This window comes from Bos indicus, chromosome 17 (assembly GCF_029378745.1).
Source record: "Bos indicus isolate NIAB-ARS_2022 breed Sahiwal x Tharparkar chromosome 17, NIAB-ARS_B.indTharparkar_mat_pri_1.0, whole genome shotgun sequence".
NCBI lineage: Eukaryota > Metazoa > Chordata > Mammalia > Artiodactyla > Bovidae > Bos > Bos indicus.
This window is the reverse complement of record NC_091776.1, coordinates 63,856,835-63,874,504: the sequence shown is the minus strand read 5'-3', so window position 1 is coordinate 63,874,504 and position 17,670 is coordinate 63,856,835.

Sequence of the window (17,670 nt, the reverse complement as noted above, 5' to 3'; positions counted from 1 at the left end):
GGTATAGAAGGATTAAAAACTACTCAGCAAGCTTCCCTGGGGGCTCAGTCGGTAAAGAATCCGCCTGCAATGCAGGAGACCTGGGTTCTACCCCTGGGTCAGGAAGATCCCCTGGAGAAGGAAATGGCAACACACTCCAGTATTCTTGCCTGGAAAATCCATGGACAGAGAAGCCTGGTGGGCTACAGTCCAGGGGGTCGCAAGAGTCGGACACGGCTTAGCAACTAAAACTAAAACCACCAGCAAGTTTAAAATAGGTTTTGTTAGACCAAGTAGCAGCTCCATATTGTTACAGACTACGACTGTTTCTTTCTACTTTCTTGACTTTTGCTTTGCTTATTCTAATTTTCTGGCGGCGAAGGGGCAAAGGGAGTGTGGTCAGAGATAGATGATCTGTAGCAATAAATAATCACTTCTCTTTCTCCCACTCTGATTCACTGATTGGCATAGTAAACCACGGGGCATGCCCAGGAAGCAGAAATATCAAGGTGTTTTTTCAGGTTCGATTATAGTAGAACAACCCCTCCAGGCCACAGCACCCAGGCCTGTATGTGGTACACAGGATTCTTATAGGCTTAAAAATTTTTTTTCTTGCTTCATCTATTGCAAAAAAAAAAAAAAAACAAAACCCTAATCAGATGGTATTTTCTGTTAAGAAAGTTCTCAATTGAAACAGCATACTCTGTGTTCACTATCGAAAGTTGATGCTGCCTCTAACAGTAATTTCTGATTCTGATTTCCTAAGAAGTCAGTTCCACAGCACCGTGAAGCCCCTGTTTGACGTCTAAACACAGCTTCCTCAGATGGGGAGGACAGAATGGGTTTTTTTTTTTTTTTTCCTGTGGGAGACCATGAAAGTACCCTGGCTGTTGATCTCTTTTGCTCCTGTTAGCATGACTGATATGTGTATTATGGTTCTTTGGGAGCAAGTTTGTAGAGGAACTGCCGCTTATCATTGTTGGCCTACGTCTTATTTAACAAAAGGATGCTAAACCCTTGGATGTTTCCAGGAAAGGAGTACTCTAAGATTTTTGAATCTAGATGATATCCTATTGCCTCCACCCAGATCCAGTTCCCATCACTGCCCTGTGCTATTCCTCAGAAAGGTTGTTGGCAGCCTTGAATGTGCTCCAAACAGGTTGCTGGAGTTTTCTCTTTCCCTTTATAATACTCTAATTTAGTTGTTGTTTGGGCGATGTCTAGGCATTCCTTTTATGAATTTTTTTTTCTCTGGAGTGTGTTTTTTTGTTTGTTTGAGAATTTGTGTGTTGAAAGAATAAAACCCTGTGACTCCCCCAAAGCTAAATTGACATCACTGGGTTATAAGGTTCCAGGGCTTATTTTAACCGGGATAAGGAAAAACTTTCTAACTGTGACAGCAGCTCCAGGCCAGCCTGTCACCTCTGAAGGTAGAAAGTGCCCTTCACCCAGCTGTTGATGCAGAGATTGAGAAGAGGTGAAAGGGGTTCACAGACCAGGGACAAGTGGGATTAAATCTCTGAGGCCCACCCAGTGCCAAAATTCTGTGGAATTCTACACCTTATCCTTGAGTGTCAGTGCCAAGTCCAGTACACAAGTAGCTATTTTTCTATTAAACTGGAACAGGTAAGTTTCTGTTGCTTTAACAAATGTATATAGTCCATGGAATTCTCCAGGCCCGAATACTGGCCTGGGTAACATTTCCCTTCTGCAGGGGATCTTCCCAACCCCGGAATCAAACCCAGGTCTCCCACATTGCAGGTGGATTCTTTCCCAGCTGAGCCATGAGGGAAGCCCAAGACTATAGGAGTGGGTAGGCTGTCCCTTCTCCAGGGGATCTTCCTGACCCAGGAGTTGAACCAGGGTCTCCAGCATTGCAGGTGGATTCTTTACCAACTGAGTTATCAGGGAAGCCCATAACAAATATAATTACACCTAATTGTGATAATGGAGAGGAGTACAAAAATAAATGCTTTGAAAAGAAAAAATTCGATATCAATTGTATCGTCTATGTCTTGGCAACAACCATACTGAAACTATCGGGAAGTTGTCTTTCTATTTGGCTCAAGTTTAAATATCCAAGTAGAGACTAAAACGGGCTCCTAGAATAAAAATATTTTAAAAAGCTGGGTATATCTCTTGGCAAGTATGACTATCTACATTATTATAATGCTCACTGGACTTTCTGAATAAAAAAAAAAGATTTATCAGATTGGTATCATCTTGACTTGAAGCATGTTTTATTTTTGGAAAGGAAATAATTACAGGCATCTTAACATAGCAATTCCACCTGAGTTAGAATATTTAGAACCATCCATTCCCTGCCAACTCTGTAAATGGGGGGACAGCACCCTAGGAGGAGGGCTTTTGTAATGGCACAGCTGTGAGGCCAACCAGGGTTCAAGGCTCAGTGCTGCCCCTCCCTTTTCAGTAGCTTTGGGGTGAGTTATTCCCGTAACTTTGTCTCCCTGTTTCTAGAAAACAACACTCACCTTTCAGGGCTCAGTGAGCCTTTGAGCCCCCACCTGATGTATAGGAGATGCTCAACCAATGATGGCTGTGTTTCCAGATTGAGTGTATATTCGTTAAGTTCTTATTCTGCAGCTAGATTCTCCTGGAGCAAATAAGGAATCAACTGAGTTACTCTGGGAAACTCTTCAACCTTTAAAATCAGTCGAGTCTGTGCTGTATTTAAAATGGATAACCAGGGAGGACCTACCGTAGAGCACAAGGAACTCTGCTCAGTGCTACATGGCAGCCTGGATAGGAGGGGAGTCTGGGGGAGAATGGATACATGTATAGGTATGACTGAGTCCCTTTGCTGTCTACCTGAAGCTATCATGACATTGTTAATCAGCTATATCCCAATACAAAATAAAAAGTTAAAAAAAAAATCAATAGAGTCTGGATTTACCACGGTTCTCTCATAATCAGAAAGGTTGTACCACCTTTTCCTGGCATCTCAGGAGAAATTAGGCTCCCTCAAAATAATGCCATTTTAGGTATGAAAAAATGCCTAAGATGCTTATCTTCTGCCCCAAATCATGCATTTACCCACCAGGAAATCCATTCAGCAGTCGCCATGCAGGGGAAAGCTCTCGCCATGGAATTCTATCAATGATTTAATCTGGCCCCTCTGCACACTTTGTCATGCGTGTGTATATATTTTCTCATTTTGTACAGAGGATATGGCTGCAGCCTCTAGAGCTGTGTTCTGGGTACAGTTAATGTGCAATGCACATCTGATCTGAGTCTACATTATAAGACATCCCTGTGGCGGTTACTCCATTCTATATTCTGATTTCTTTGTATGTCTTTTTCTATTGGCTTCTAGCAGGCGTCCTCAGCCAGGGGATGCAGGCCCCACGCAGCCGCATGCAGCCACAAGCAGGCTTTGTTTGGCTCATGGACTTTCTTTCTAAAAACTTTCGAATCAGAAGCCAGCATTGGAAAATCCTTCAAGCTGGGATTTCCAGCTTTTCCTGAAAAACCTGACAAGTTGGCTGCAGTAGGCCCATGATCCCAGGAGGGAGCCCTCAGCTGAGATGGAATGCCGCTGCCCCCTTGCCCACCCCTTAGAGGGAGGGTCACGTGCTCTCCAGGTTGCCACAGGCTCTACCACTCCTTATGCCCAACCCCAGGCCAAGGTCCTCGCCACTGGCCTCTGACCATGTGTTTATGGGTCTTTGCTGTTTTTCTTGTAATAATGAGGACAAAAGTGAAATGGATTTTGTGCCCGTGATGCCGTCAGAACCTCAGAAAGATTGTCAACAGCTAATAAAAATAGTAAGTTACCCTTTGTGGAAAACTTACTCTGTTGGATGATATGCTAAGTGCTTTGAGCATCTCTCTTGGTCCTCACAATGCTGTGAGGTGGGTGTGATTGCACCCATGTGAGAGATGAGGAAATAATTCAGACTTGGCTCATGTTGTCTGTTCTACCTGATGGTGTCAGAGGATGGAAAGAAGTGGTATGGGGGGCCCTGCCCTCCAACTCTTCTGCAGCCAATGGTTTCTGATGGGCAAGCCCTTTGAGGCAGCTTTGTAAATGATGCATAGCTTGGGACAAGGCACATCCCACTGAGATGGATGACGCTCCATCCCAGGGAATTGTTGGCCCCCACAAAGGTCCCATAGATGTCATGCATTTAGTTTACGGGGCGGATTATAATAAAAATTGAGCAAAGTTTGTAACTTGAACTGCTTCCAACATCTCAACCATCTGATGCATAAAAGGAACATTTGAACTCACCCTAAAATGTTCCTGGGCGGCAGGGCAGGGTGGTGAGGGGAGGGAATTGTTGTATTTGTTTCAATCTAGTGGAAAGGCTTCATTCTTTGTAAAAGGCACACAAATGTCTCCATATTTGGTATCCTGGCTGCCATTAGACTTGCTTTTGAATAATATTCTCTTCTAGATGACATAGTTTGAAATTCATAGCTTTAAAACTTTTGGAGTAACGTGTTCTGTGTAACAAACCAAGACATGGAAAAAAATATTCTCTGTGCATTTGGAGCCAGCTCTTTTTAGTATCAAAGACTGATTTTGGGGGCTCCTCATTTGTCTACAAAAACTTTTAACAGTCCTTTGCTCAACAGAGTTTTGTTTTGTTTTTACTGTAAACTCCTTTATTCTGCAAACACCAAAGAAATCTAAGTGGTTTTAAAAGACTGTTCAGATAACTTGCTCCCTTTTATAACTACTACAGGTTCAGATACTGTTCCCCAGGAATAAAAAGCAGTGTGTTCCCTTCATAAAACCCCTTCTCAAGGTTCTGGACTGGGTTTTTCCCCCCATATCTCTATTTGTGTCTAAAACGAAGTGAATGTAAAACAGTAGCATGCAAACTTTTTGCTTTTCATTGCAAGGTAACAATCCGGGCTGTTTGTTTTAGAAATGGTAATGTTGTATCATTGTAACAAATTATACTTAAAAATCATTTAGTGTGAAATTGCAGATTAATCCCATAGGGACAGGGTATTAACAATCACCCAGCCCTTTGGAGCATACAGATGGTGAATCTGGGATTTACAATAGGAACAATCGCTGATTACATGCATGGATGTAACGGACAAAAAGACCTCCACAACTTCAGCCTGGAGAATGCGGTGGAGGTCCTAGTGCCTGACTTGTTTGGGATGCTCAGCCCCTAAGGATGCCTGCGTCTCAGCACCTAGCCTGCACCAGATCCTACAGTGCCTTCTGTGTGCTCTGAAACCTACCAAGCGCATGTGAGAAGCGTCCTCTCAGTGTGCTTAGCTCTAACTCTTGTAAATTCCATTAGAATTTGCATAAAGAGCAACTTCACAGTGGGGCACACAGTGGGAATTTGGCAGAGGTGCCCAAGCCAGAGAACTCGTTGTCAAAACCCAATACTTGCTATTCACTAATTGCTGTGTGGACTAGGGCCTGGGGAGGCTTCTCTGCTTCAGAAATTAATCTGTGTGAGAAATGAAAAGCGCTCTTGATACAATGCCTCTGATTTTGAAACTGTCAGTCTGTAGAGCTCAGACTGCAAACCTCATGACATGCTTACTGTTGAGAGTGAAAACAGCACCCTCATGCACACATCCTTGAATACAGACCATGTTACAGTAAGTGACCAGCCAGTGTGCTCTTGGCTGGTCACTTACTGTAACATGTCCCAGGTGGCATAGTGGTAAAGAATCTGCCTGCCAATGCGGGAGATGCAAAGACGCGGGTTCGATCCCTGGGTTGGGAAGATCCCCTGAAGGAAAAAATGACAGCCCACTCCAGTATTCTTGCCTGGGAAATCCCATGGACAGAGGAGCCCGGTGGACTACGGTCCATAGGATTGCAAAGAGTCGGACGCAACTGAGCTATTGAGCAGAGCAGCAGAGAGAAGTGTATTCTTGGGACTCTGAACTAAGTAAGGCTGTTTTCTTTTTATTTATATTTTTAAACAACTCTTTATAAAATTAAAAAAAAAGATCATAGCCATTTCAGTGGTAGTTAAGATGCATATGCAACATCTACATAAAACCACGTTAGTTCTCCCCCCAGATCTCTGTTTGATTTCAGATGTAAAGGTAAGGAATAATTTTCCAAGCAGGAGAAAACCCAAGAGCCTGAATGCTTTAAAGAGCTTAGCATCATTGTCTTAGCTTTTTAGAATTTGTTTTTCAAAACCGAAGGAAAACCTTTATCCAAATGAATTGTTTAAATATTCTGTTCCTGAACTCTATTGTTACAGAGCTCAGAACAAAAGTACCAGTGAACACTGTTACGTCTGACTCCAGGAACTGTCTTGCTTTTAAGCATATGCATCCCACACACGTTTTATTGCTTTTTCTGAACCCAGGGATTTGTGACAGCCGTGAGTCAGCTGAGTGATAATGACCGTGTCCTCTGGACCAGTTAATTACCCGCCCAGAAGGGTTTGGCAGCCCCATCTTGAGGGGACGCTTGTAAGCTTCTCCGGATTATTCTAGAGATGCTTGGCAACTGGCCCTCAGTTTAGCTCTGATTCTCAGGTGCTGGGTTGGATAGTCGCTTGTTCAAAATGATTAATGTGGCCTTTGTGGTCATAAATATCAGTGATATTAGTAACACCGACTGAAGCAAGAGTCACTCCTTGGAAAAAGCCTGTCAAGTTTGAAACATGTTAAAGTATCAAGTTCAAAATGTATAGTTATTGATACACTGTTTGGAAAAGCAAGGGATGGCCAAAAAAATGGATTGTAACTGACCCTTTAAATGTCCATGAGTACATACTGACATAAATGCTTGGAGAAAAATAGATCAATGGGGGAGACACGAGAAATATGCTTAATGGAAGATCTCAAATAAGTGTGTATTGGGTTGGCCAAAAAGTTCATTTGGAGTTTTCTAGAACATTTTACAGAAAAACCCAAACAGACATTTTGGCCAACCCAATACATCCTCTGTCCTCCAGGAGGTGAATATTGTTAATGATTCTTTCTTCTTTCCTCCCGCTTCCCTGTGGGGCTGGTCTTAGGGATTTGCCTCCAAATAATAGTGTATAGATGGGGGGAAATAGGGCTGTCACAGGGGAGCACCCTGGTACATACCACCTTAACCAAGAGATGAAGGTTAACATCAACGATGACATGTGGATCCCACGAACCCTGATGGGACGGGGTGAGGAGACACACAGGATCTTTACCTCTGTGGTATTCTTTCTAAAATCTCTAATGTCAGTCTACTGATGAGGAGACCATTCTACAGAGTACCTTACCCGTGCCCTTTAAAACTGGCAAGATCATGAAAAATAAAGAATGAGAAAGTGTTCCAGGTCAGAGGGGACTGTGTGGGCATGATAACTCAAGGCAGTGTGGTGAGCTTCCGGGGCTGGATCCTGGAAGAAGAAAGGGGCTTAGTAGAAAACACTGGCAGAATCTGAATCAAGTCTGGAGCACGGTTAATAGAAATGTCCCACCTTCAGTTTCTTAGCTGTGATAAACACACCATGAGACTATGAAAGAGTGTGAGGAAACTGGGTGAAGGGTAGATAAGAGCGCTCTGTGTAATCGTTACAACTTTTCTGGTAACCTAAAGTCACCCCCCGTTTATTTTAAATCAAGTAAATGTCACGCCCATGTTCACAGCCTTCTTGAAAATAGCCCAGAGGTGGAAGCAACCCATGTGTCCACCGATGGATGAATGGATAAACAGAACTCAATAGGATCCAGGCTTAAAAAAGAAGGAAGTTCTTAAACAGACATTTCTCCAAAGAAGACACACAGATGGCTAACAAACACATGAAAAGATGCTCAACATCACTCATTATCAGAGAAATGCAAATCCAAACCACAATGAGGTACCATCTCATGCCGGTCAGAATGGCTGCCGTCAAAAAGTCTACAAACAATAAATGCTGGAGAGGGTGTGGAGAAAAGGGAACCCTCTTACACTGTTGGTGGGAATGCAATCTAGTACAGCCACTATGGAGAACAGTGTGGAGATGCCTTAAAAAACTGGGAATAGAACTGCCATACAACCCAGCAATCCCACTGCTGGGCATACACACCAAGGAAACCAGTATTGAAAGAGATACGTGTACCCCAATGTTCTTCGCAGCACTGTTTACAATAGCTGGGACGTGGAAGCAACCTAGATGCCCATTGGCAGACGAATGGGTAAGAAAACTGTGGTACATATACACAGTGGAATATTACTCAGCTAGTAAAAAGAATGCATTTGAATCAGTTCTATTGAGGTGGATGAAACTGGAACCTATTACACAGAGTGAGGTAAGTCAGAAAGAAAAACACCAATACAGTATATTAATGCATATATATGGAATTTAGAAAGATGGTAACGATGACCCTATATGTGAGACAGAAAAAGAGACACAAATGTAAAGAACAGACTTTTGGACTCTGTGGGAGAAGGCAAGGGTGGGATGATTTGAGAGAATAGCATTGAAACATGTATATTACCATATGTGAAATAGATCGCCGGTCCAGGTTCGATGCATGAGACAGGGTGCTCAGGGCTGGTGCACTGGGATGACCCTGAGGGATGGGATGGGGAGGGAGGTGGGGGGGGATTCAGGATGGGGAACACATGTACACCATGGCTGACTCATGTCAATGTATGGCAGAAACCCAGTACAATATTGTAAAGTAATTACCCTCCAATTAAAATAAATTAATTTAAAAAAGGTTCTGACACCTGCTGCAACACGAACCTTGAGGACTATATATTAAATGAAATAAGCCATCACAAAAAGACAATTGCATCTTTCCACTTACATGAGATACCTAGTGTAAAGTAAAATGCATGTGTACTCAGTCATGTCTGACTCTCTGAGACCCCAAGGACTGTAGCCCACCAGGCTTCTCTGTCCGTGGAATTTTCCAAGCAAGAATACTGGAGTGGTGTGCCATTTCCTACTCCAGGAGATTTCCCAACCCAGGGATCAAACCCTTGTCTCTTGCATTGGCAGGCACCACAGACAGATAAAAACTAGCTGTTATAATTCAAACATGCCTTTAGCTTTCAGAATCAGAAAATGCAGACTTCCTTCTCCTTCTCTTTTCCAAGACATTCAAGTTATGGCATGGTAGTATCAGCAAGGTCTTCTGGTGAGTGGATCAGTCCCTGGGATCTGACACTTGGAGAGACCCTGTGTACAAGGGCAGTCCAGTTACTTGCCTGTTTTTCTCTCGAAATGTCTCTTCTGCTTGTTCAGGGTGGTATGAAGCCATTTTGTTATACTGTATCTCATTTCTTTTTGGTGTTTTAAAATTCAGATGTTAAATCACTAATGCTTTGTTTATCCACCTGATCTTCTCGGGTCTGGGAAACAGCGAGAAAGAACTGGGCTCCTGGTGGGAGAGGAGCCTATAAAGGTGGAGGATGGGGTAAGGTGTCTGTAGGACATTGCCAGTAAAACCCACTGAACAAAGCTGTGCTACACAGTTAAACATTTAAGAGGGTAGATCTCCCGCTAAGTGTTCTTACCTCAATCAATAAGCGAATGTTATATACCACTAAAACAATGAATCCAAGACTTGGTTTTTTTTTTGAGATATAATTGACAATCATAAGATTTAAAGTATACAATGTTGATGATTTGATAAATGTATATACATTGTGACTTTCACATTGTGATTCCCCCATCAGGTTCATTTAAGATCTACTTTCAGCAATCTTTAATTATTCGAGACAGTGTTATCAGCCATAGTCACCATGTTTTTTATTAGCTCTTCAGACTTTATTCATAATGTAGCTGCAAATGTGTACCCTTTACCAACCTTGCCCTATTAACTCCAGTCCCCAACTCCTGCCAACCACTTTTTAGTTTCTTTGAGTTTGGCTTTCTTTTTTAATTTCTTTTTATTTTTTCACATGTAAGTGATACTGTGCAGAATTTGTCTTTGACTTATTTCACTTTGCATAATGTCCTCTAACCTTATCCATATAGTCAAAAATGGCAGGATTTCCTCTTTCCCAAAGCTGAATACTATTCCATTGTGTATACACACCATGCTGAGTTTATCCATTCATCTGTCAGTAGACATTTGGGTTGTCTCCATACCTTGGCCTCTGTGAATAATGCTGCAGTGAACAGGGCGTACAGATATCTCTACAGAAAAAGGATTTTGTTTCCTTCAGATGTATAACCAGAAGTGGGATTGGCTCTATTCCTAGAACCAACCAGTTTCTATTGATCCTACTTCTGTTGGTTCACACAGTGGGTCTAGTTTTAGTTTCTTGCAGAATCTCCAGTGTTTCCCATAGTGGCTGTACAAGTTTAGATTCCTTTGTACGTACAATCAGGGCACAAGTGTTCCATTTTCTCTTGCTAGCATTTGTTATCTCTTATCTAGGGTGTCCCTGGTGGCTCAGTAGTACAAGAACCTACAGTGCAGAAGATGCAGGTACAATCCCTGGGTCCGGAAGACCCCCTGGAGGAGAAAATGGCAACCCACTCCAGCATTCTTGCCTGGGCAATCCCATGGACTGAGGAGCCTGGCAGCTACAGTCCATGGGATTGCAAAGACTCAGACACAATTTAGCAGCTAAACAACAATAGCAATCTTTCATGATAGCCATTCTAACAAGTGTGAGATAATTACTCACTGTAGTTTGGATTTCCGTTTCCCTGCTGATTAATGATGCCGAGTGTCTTTTCACATGCCTGTTGGCCATCTGTATATCTTCTTTGGGAAAATGCTTATTCAGGTCTTTTGCCCACTTCCTAATTGAGTTTTTCTGGTGTTGTTTTGTTTTGTTTTCGCTGTGAGTTGAATGAGTTCCTGGTATATTTTGGATATTAAATGCTTATCAGATATGTTAGTTGTTAATGTTAGTCACTCAGTTGTGTCTGACTCTTTGAACCCCATGGACTGTAACCCACCAGGCTCCTCTGTCTCTGGGAATTCCAGGCAACAATACTGTAGTGGGTAGCCATTCCCTTCTCCAAATGAGATTTGCAAATATTTTCTCCCATCTGTTAGTTGCCTTTTCATCTTGTTGTTAGTTTCCTTTGCTGTGCAGAAGCGTTTTCGTTTGTTGCACTCCCAGCTGAATTTGGCTTATTTCACTCAGTGTAATGTGTGAAAGGTCTGGCCATGTTGTAGCCTATGTCAGCATTTTCTTCCTTTTTAAGGCTGAATAATAATCTGTGTGTGTGTGTGTGTAACCACATTTTTTTGTTTATCCATTCACTCATAAATGGACATTTAGATTGCTTCCACCTTTTGGCTATTTTGAATAATGCTGCTAAGAACATGAGTGTACAAATATCTGTTTGAATCCCTGCTTTGAAGCCTTTTGGACATACCCAGAAGTGGACCTGCTGGATTGTATGGTAATTCTATTTTTAACACTTTGGGGACTTCCATACTCTTTGCCGTAACAGTTGTACCCCTTTACAGTCCCAGCAGCAGTACAGGGGTTCCACTTTCTCTGTGTCTTCACCAACACTTGTTATTGTTTTATATATGTATGTGTGTGTATGCTATGCTATGCTAAGTCACTTCAGTCGTGTCTGACTCTGTGCGACCCCATAGACGGCAGCCCACCAGGCTCCCCCGTCCCTGGGATTCTCCAGGCAAGAACACTGGAGTGGGTTGCCATTTCCTTCTCCAATGCATGAAAGTGAAAAGTGAAAGTGAAGTCGCTCAGTCGTGTCCGACTCTTAGCGACCCCATGGACTGCAGCCTACCAGGCTCCTCCGTCCTTGGGATTTTCCAAGCAAGAGTACTGGAGTGGGGTGCCATTGCCTTCTCCGGTGTGTGTGTGTATACACATATATAAAATTGTCATCCTACTGAATATGAATTGATATCTCATTGTAGTTTTGATTTGCATTTCCCTAATGATTTGGATGTGATAATTTGACACTGCAAATATGTCAGTTCTCCTTAATTACACCATTTGATAAAATTCCAATCTGAATTATTAATTCACACTCTCAAGGCATAATGAAAGCACAAATGAACAGTGAAACAGAATAGATCAGAGAGCCAGAAATGCACTCATGCATATGAAAAAAGTCTCTCTGACTAGCTAATCAACATTTCTGGTTAATCATTCTATCTAACTTCACAGATAGTCAATAACACAAAAGTAAACAGCAATGGAATATCACTTTATACCCACGAGACAAAGATTTATACCCACTGGCAAAGATTGTAGAACCCGAAAGTACCCAGGAATGGCAATGATATGAGAAACAGGAGCCATCAGGCACTACTGAAGGAAGGACAAACTGACTTCTGTGATCATTCTTGAACAAGGTTTTGCAGAATGCAGTGAAATTACATACGTGCGTGTCTGATGACCCACTAGTCTCACTCCAAGGAATACACTCCTGTGAGGACTTGTGTGTATGTTCAAAAGAGAACATGTCTGGAAATGTTCATCATGCTGGTGTTTGAGGCAATTGTGAGCTGGAGTTGATGGGAGTATCCATCACTAGGGAAATGGAGGGGTTGAACAAGGTGAGTCTATGGTTGGAACACTGTACAACAATTAAAAGCAGAGAACCAGATATGTTTTTTAAAGGTTTAGTGATGTCTTGGAAGGCCTGCGTGTAAATTGCATCTTTCTTCTTTAGAACGATTTCCTGGAAGCCTCTCCCATGCACTCCCACTTGTAGCTCTTTGGCTCAGCATGGCCTGTGAGGCCTCCCTTGGCTGCAAGGGAGCCTGGAACACCCAGTGTTTGACATTTCCATCCTTTATAGGAGGCAAGGGAGGAAGGAACTCTGATTAGTCTTTGGGCATACCGTCTGCCGTGCATTCTGCTATACTCATATTTTAACCTGGGAATCTTATCAAAAGACAGATGCTGATTCAGTAAGTCTGGGATGGGGCCTAAGATGGTACAGTTCTAAGTGCTCCCAGATGGTGCTGAGGCTGCTGGTTCCTGGACCTTGGGTAGCAAGGTTCTTGAAGGTCTCCTGCTGCTTTTGAGAGTTCCGCAGGCCTGGGTGTCATCACTGTGTTCAGCAGGTGATGGAATGCAGTGGCTAGTCTTGGGATTCGGTTCATGGAGGTCAATCAAGAGAGAATATGCCTCATTGTTTTGGTTACTGTTGGGCAATAAAAAGCCACCCCAAATTCAGTAGTATAAAGCAACCACGCTTTCCTTATGCTCACCAATTCTGTGGATGATGACTTCCAGTAGGGAACAGTGGGGAGGGCTTGTCTCGGCTCCTTGGTGTCCACTGGAATGCTGAGATGGGAGTGATTTGATAGCTGGGCTTGCACTGTTCAAAGACTCGCTTACTCTCACATCTGGCCCCTTGCTGAGGAGACTGCAGGGCTAGGGCTGCCGACCAGAGAGCCTGCGGGTGGCCTCTCCATGTAGCTGGGCTTCCACCCAGCATGGCAGCCACTGGGCAGCAGAGCTGCTGCGATGGCGGCTGTGTCTTTGACCTAGCCCCAGAAGCCACACATTGTCCTTTCTGCCACATTCTGTTGGTTACAAGTGAATCACAAGCTCACTTAGATTCAAGGCAAGAATTAGACTCCACCTTTCGATAGGGGAATGGAGCAATCTAGAAGAGCAGGTGGAATAGGAGATACTATTGTGATCATCTTTGGAAAACCCCACCTACCAAACATTTTAAAAACTACCCCCCCCTTCATGATTAAGATATGTTTGCAAAACCCAACCCCTTTTCTTTTTAAAATGTTTATTTTAAATGTATTTCTTTTTAGTTGCAGCATAATGGCTTTACAATATTGTGTTGTTCTGCCAGACAAAAAGTTTATTTATTTTTGGCTGTACTGGGTTTTTGTTGCTGAGTGTGGGCTTTCTCCAATTGCAGTGAGTCGGGGCTATTCTCTAGCTGCGGCGAGCAGGCTTCTCACTGCGGGGCCCCTCTCGTTGCAGAGCCCAGGCAGTAGGGTGTGGACTTCAGTATTTGTGGTGCACAGGCTAAACTGTCTTTGACACGTGGAAACTTCCCAGACCAGGGATCAAACCCGTGGTCCTCTGCATTGACAGGCAGATGCTTAACCACTGCACCACCAAGGAAGTCCCCAACCCCTTTCAACACGTTTAAGCTGTCATTTCATTAGAGTTGTAAATCTTGCTCAGGGAACCAGGGGTGAAGATGATGGATTCTCACTGGATTGTTTCAAATGTATCATCCTGAGAATGTCTTAGTTCTCTTCTTGAAGGCTTACACAAGACCTCTGTATCCTTGATGACTGTTCTTCATTACAGGGCAAGGACTCTGTCTGGAAAGCATTTCTCTGCTGAGTACCTGTCAGCTTGAGTCAGCCTTTGCTGGAAGAGGGTAATCAGACACCATGGGCACAAACAGCTTGCCTGCCTGTACCTGTCCAGGTGAGCTCTTCCATCTGGTGAGCAGTTTCATCATTGCCCCGGCTCCCCGGGGGCCCAGCAGTTTGTATGCTCCTACCTCACTTCCTGCTGCAGCCCTGTCCCCCTCCTTCGACCCCAATCACACCGTCTTAATCTCTCTTCTTCCAGTCCCAGGCTAGTAAGTCTAGTTGATGGTAAGGTTAGCTTCATTTCTTAGTTGTGATAGACGTGCCAGGTTACATAAGCTATTAACACTGAGAGAGACTTCTTGTTATTCAGTGACTAAGTCGGGTCTGACTCTTTGTGACCCATGGACTGCAGCATTCCAGGTTTCCTTGTCCTTTGCTGTCTAATGGAGTCAGCTCAAACTCACATCCATTGAGTCAGGGATGCCATCCAGCCATCTGATCCTCTGTTGCCCCCTTTTCCTCCTGCCTTCACTCTTTCCCAGGATCAGGGTCTTTTCCAATGAGTTGGCTCTTTGCATCAGGTGGCCAAAGTATTGGAGCTTCAGCATCAGTCCTCCCAACGATAGAATATTGGAGTGTTGATTTCAATATTCAGGGTCGATTTCCTTTAGGATTGGCTAGTTGATATCCTTGCTATCCAAGGAGCTAGAGAAGAGAGAGACTAGGTGAAGGTTATACAAGAACTCTCTGTACCATCTTTGCAACTTTTCTGCAAGTCTACAATTTTTCCAAAAGTGCAAATGTGTGCACCTGTATTTGTTGTTGTTCGTTCACTACTCTTTGCGCTCATACACACTTGCGCATAAAAATACACAGACATATGTGAAATTAAGCACATATGTTCTGTTTCATTATTTTTTTAAAGCAATCACATAAATGATATGGTCGTTATTAAAAAGGTTTTAATGTCAGTAGTCACCCTGTTTGGCTAACAACGTAGATCTGAATGTGCTGGGTTGTAAGTGGCTGATGAATGAGCGATGTACGGGGTTATTCCTACTTCCTTATTTAATAACTGGATTCGTATGGGCTTCTTAAGCCTGAGTGACCCATGCTTTGTTGCCAGGACTATCCCAGTGACCCCTAGCAAGACCCCTGTCCCAATTCGTCTATCAGAGAAAAATGAATCTATTTCTGCAGCTATCACTCCTTATTATCTCTAATTGGGTCTGGCGGCTGGAGACAAGCCTCATTATTTTTAATTGGGACCCATCGTTCTAGAACAAAGCGCCACCCACTTGCATGCAGATCATGCCTGGATATTTGCTTGCAAGTTCAAAGTGAAATTGCATTGTGGGATTTCCAGGAAATCACACTATTTTTATCCCTTTGTTTCACCTAGCTTTAGAGTTGTCATCTTGGCTTGTTAAACCAAAAATAATCACTGGATTGGGACGGTCTCTGTGTATGTCAGAGTGTTGTTTGTTTGTTTGTTTAATGTAGGACAAGTTTTTCTTTCAAAATTAATGAATATTATAAAACTGGACATAATTTGACAGACTGCTCACTTAAGTATCATTTAAATATTGCTTTGGTCATGATGTTAGGCCATGGATAGATTTTCCTGGTTGAAAGGGCCCCCTTTTTTTTTGTTTATTATTCTAACTTACTATGAAATAATCCTTCACTATCATACACTTCAGTGTTTCTTCATTATTATTCCTATATTGTTAAACCGTCCGTCAGTCGGTATCTGAGGTAGGAAATCCATTTTAGAAAATTTGCAGGAGAATCTGTCTCCTGTTGATTTTTAGAGTTTTCAGCTATCCCAGCTGTCATATCTTAATGATTCAAGATGGCAGATAATACCTTTTATAATATTTTAACAATCCAACATGGCAAATAATTCCTTCTTGAGCTCAGTTGACTTCAGAAGGCCTTGAGGACCAGTTTCCATGGGAGGCAGAAGTTCTGAGTGGCAGCCTGGGTCATCACTCTTGAGAGAGTGCATGCCCATGCGGGGTGGGAATCTCTGAAATCCCCAGACACCTGGCCCAACATCCAGACACAAAGTCTGGGCCCTCCTCAGAGCCAAGAGCTTCTTGGGGAAAAGGCAGACCACCCTGGAAGGAAAATTGTTAGAAGTTCTATGTGCTTCGCCTCCTCAGAAGAACGTTCTACATCTTTTAGAAAAGAGTCAGGATAGAATTTCATGCGATGGGAATGGATGGACATGGCAGGGGTCATTTCCTTCAGTCCCCCTGCAATGACTTCTCCCTTCTGCTCTCGAGTGTAGAGTGTAGCTTCCGTTTCAAAGCTGAAGATACGTTGCTTTTGTTCAATAGTATAGCTCTGCTGAAACTCTGTTCCTACTGAACACCAGTTCCCCATCGCCTCCCCCAGCCCCTGGGCCCACCATTCTTCAGGGACAACAACTGTATTTTATCACTTCTAGTAGTTTGGGTATCTAATTGTCAAAACATAGCTCCTAGTACATTTAAATGTGTCCATTTCATTTCATTGAATGCACATTTTAACACAAAAGAAAAGAAAGGAACTCTTAACGAAGCTTGAGCTCTAGGATATGACGTACTTGCTAGAATATTCAGGGGGAAGCATACTGAAGTTTGCAATTTATTTTTAAAGGTACCACCAAACACCCCAAAGACCTGGTTCAATTCCTGGATTGGGAAGAGCCCCTGGAGAAGGGAATGGCTACCTACTCCAGTATTCTTGCCTGGAGAATTCCATGAACAGAGGAGCCTGGCAGACTATAGTCCATGGGGTTGCAAAGAGTTGGATATGACTGAGCGACTACCGAACACCCCAAATGGATTTGTGGATGATGAAACAGAGTGAAGTGTCAGGGTTGAACCCGGGTAGTGTGTATGTGGGTAGTCGCTGTGCTGTTCTGTCAGTTGCTGTGTTTTTGAAACAAAACATTTTCATATTTGGAGGAAAAACTAAAAAAAAAAAAAAGCTGTAGTTGTATAGCAGACACACCACTTAACCTGATAAGGATTTTCTGCCACCCTCTGGTGTTTGAAACTTCTTCTGGAATCTTTTGTCATCCAGAGACATGTCAGAATCGGCACTATGTCTTTTGATGGCAGATTCACCATATAAAGTACAGGGACTTGTCATAGCTCTTCCTGAGTTTTTGTTCTGTGGACACTCAATGAATATTTACTGATGAAGAAGAAAATGAAGTAGCTGCAGACTGGCAGTTACTGTCTTCGAGTGTAGGCTCTGTTTGCCCTCAGCGTATGTAGAACCTGTTAGTCAAAGTCACTCAGTCGTGTCTGACTCTGCGACCCCATGGACTGTACAGTCCACAGAATTCTCCAGGCCAGAACACTGGAGTGGGTAGCCTTCCCCTTCTCCAGGGGATCTTCCCAATCCAGGGATCAAACCCAGGTCTCCCGCATTGCAGGCAGATTCTTTAGCAGCTGAGCCACAAGGGAAGACCTTAGAACGTGTTGATGACTCCAGAATCAGCCCCCATGT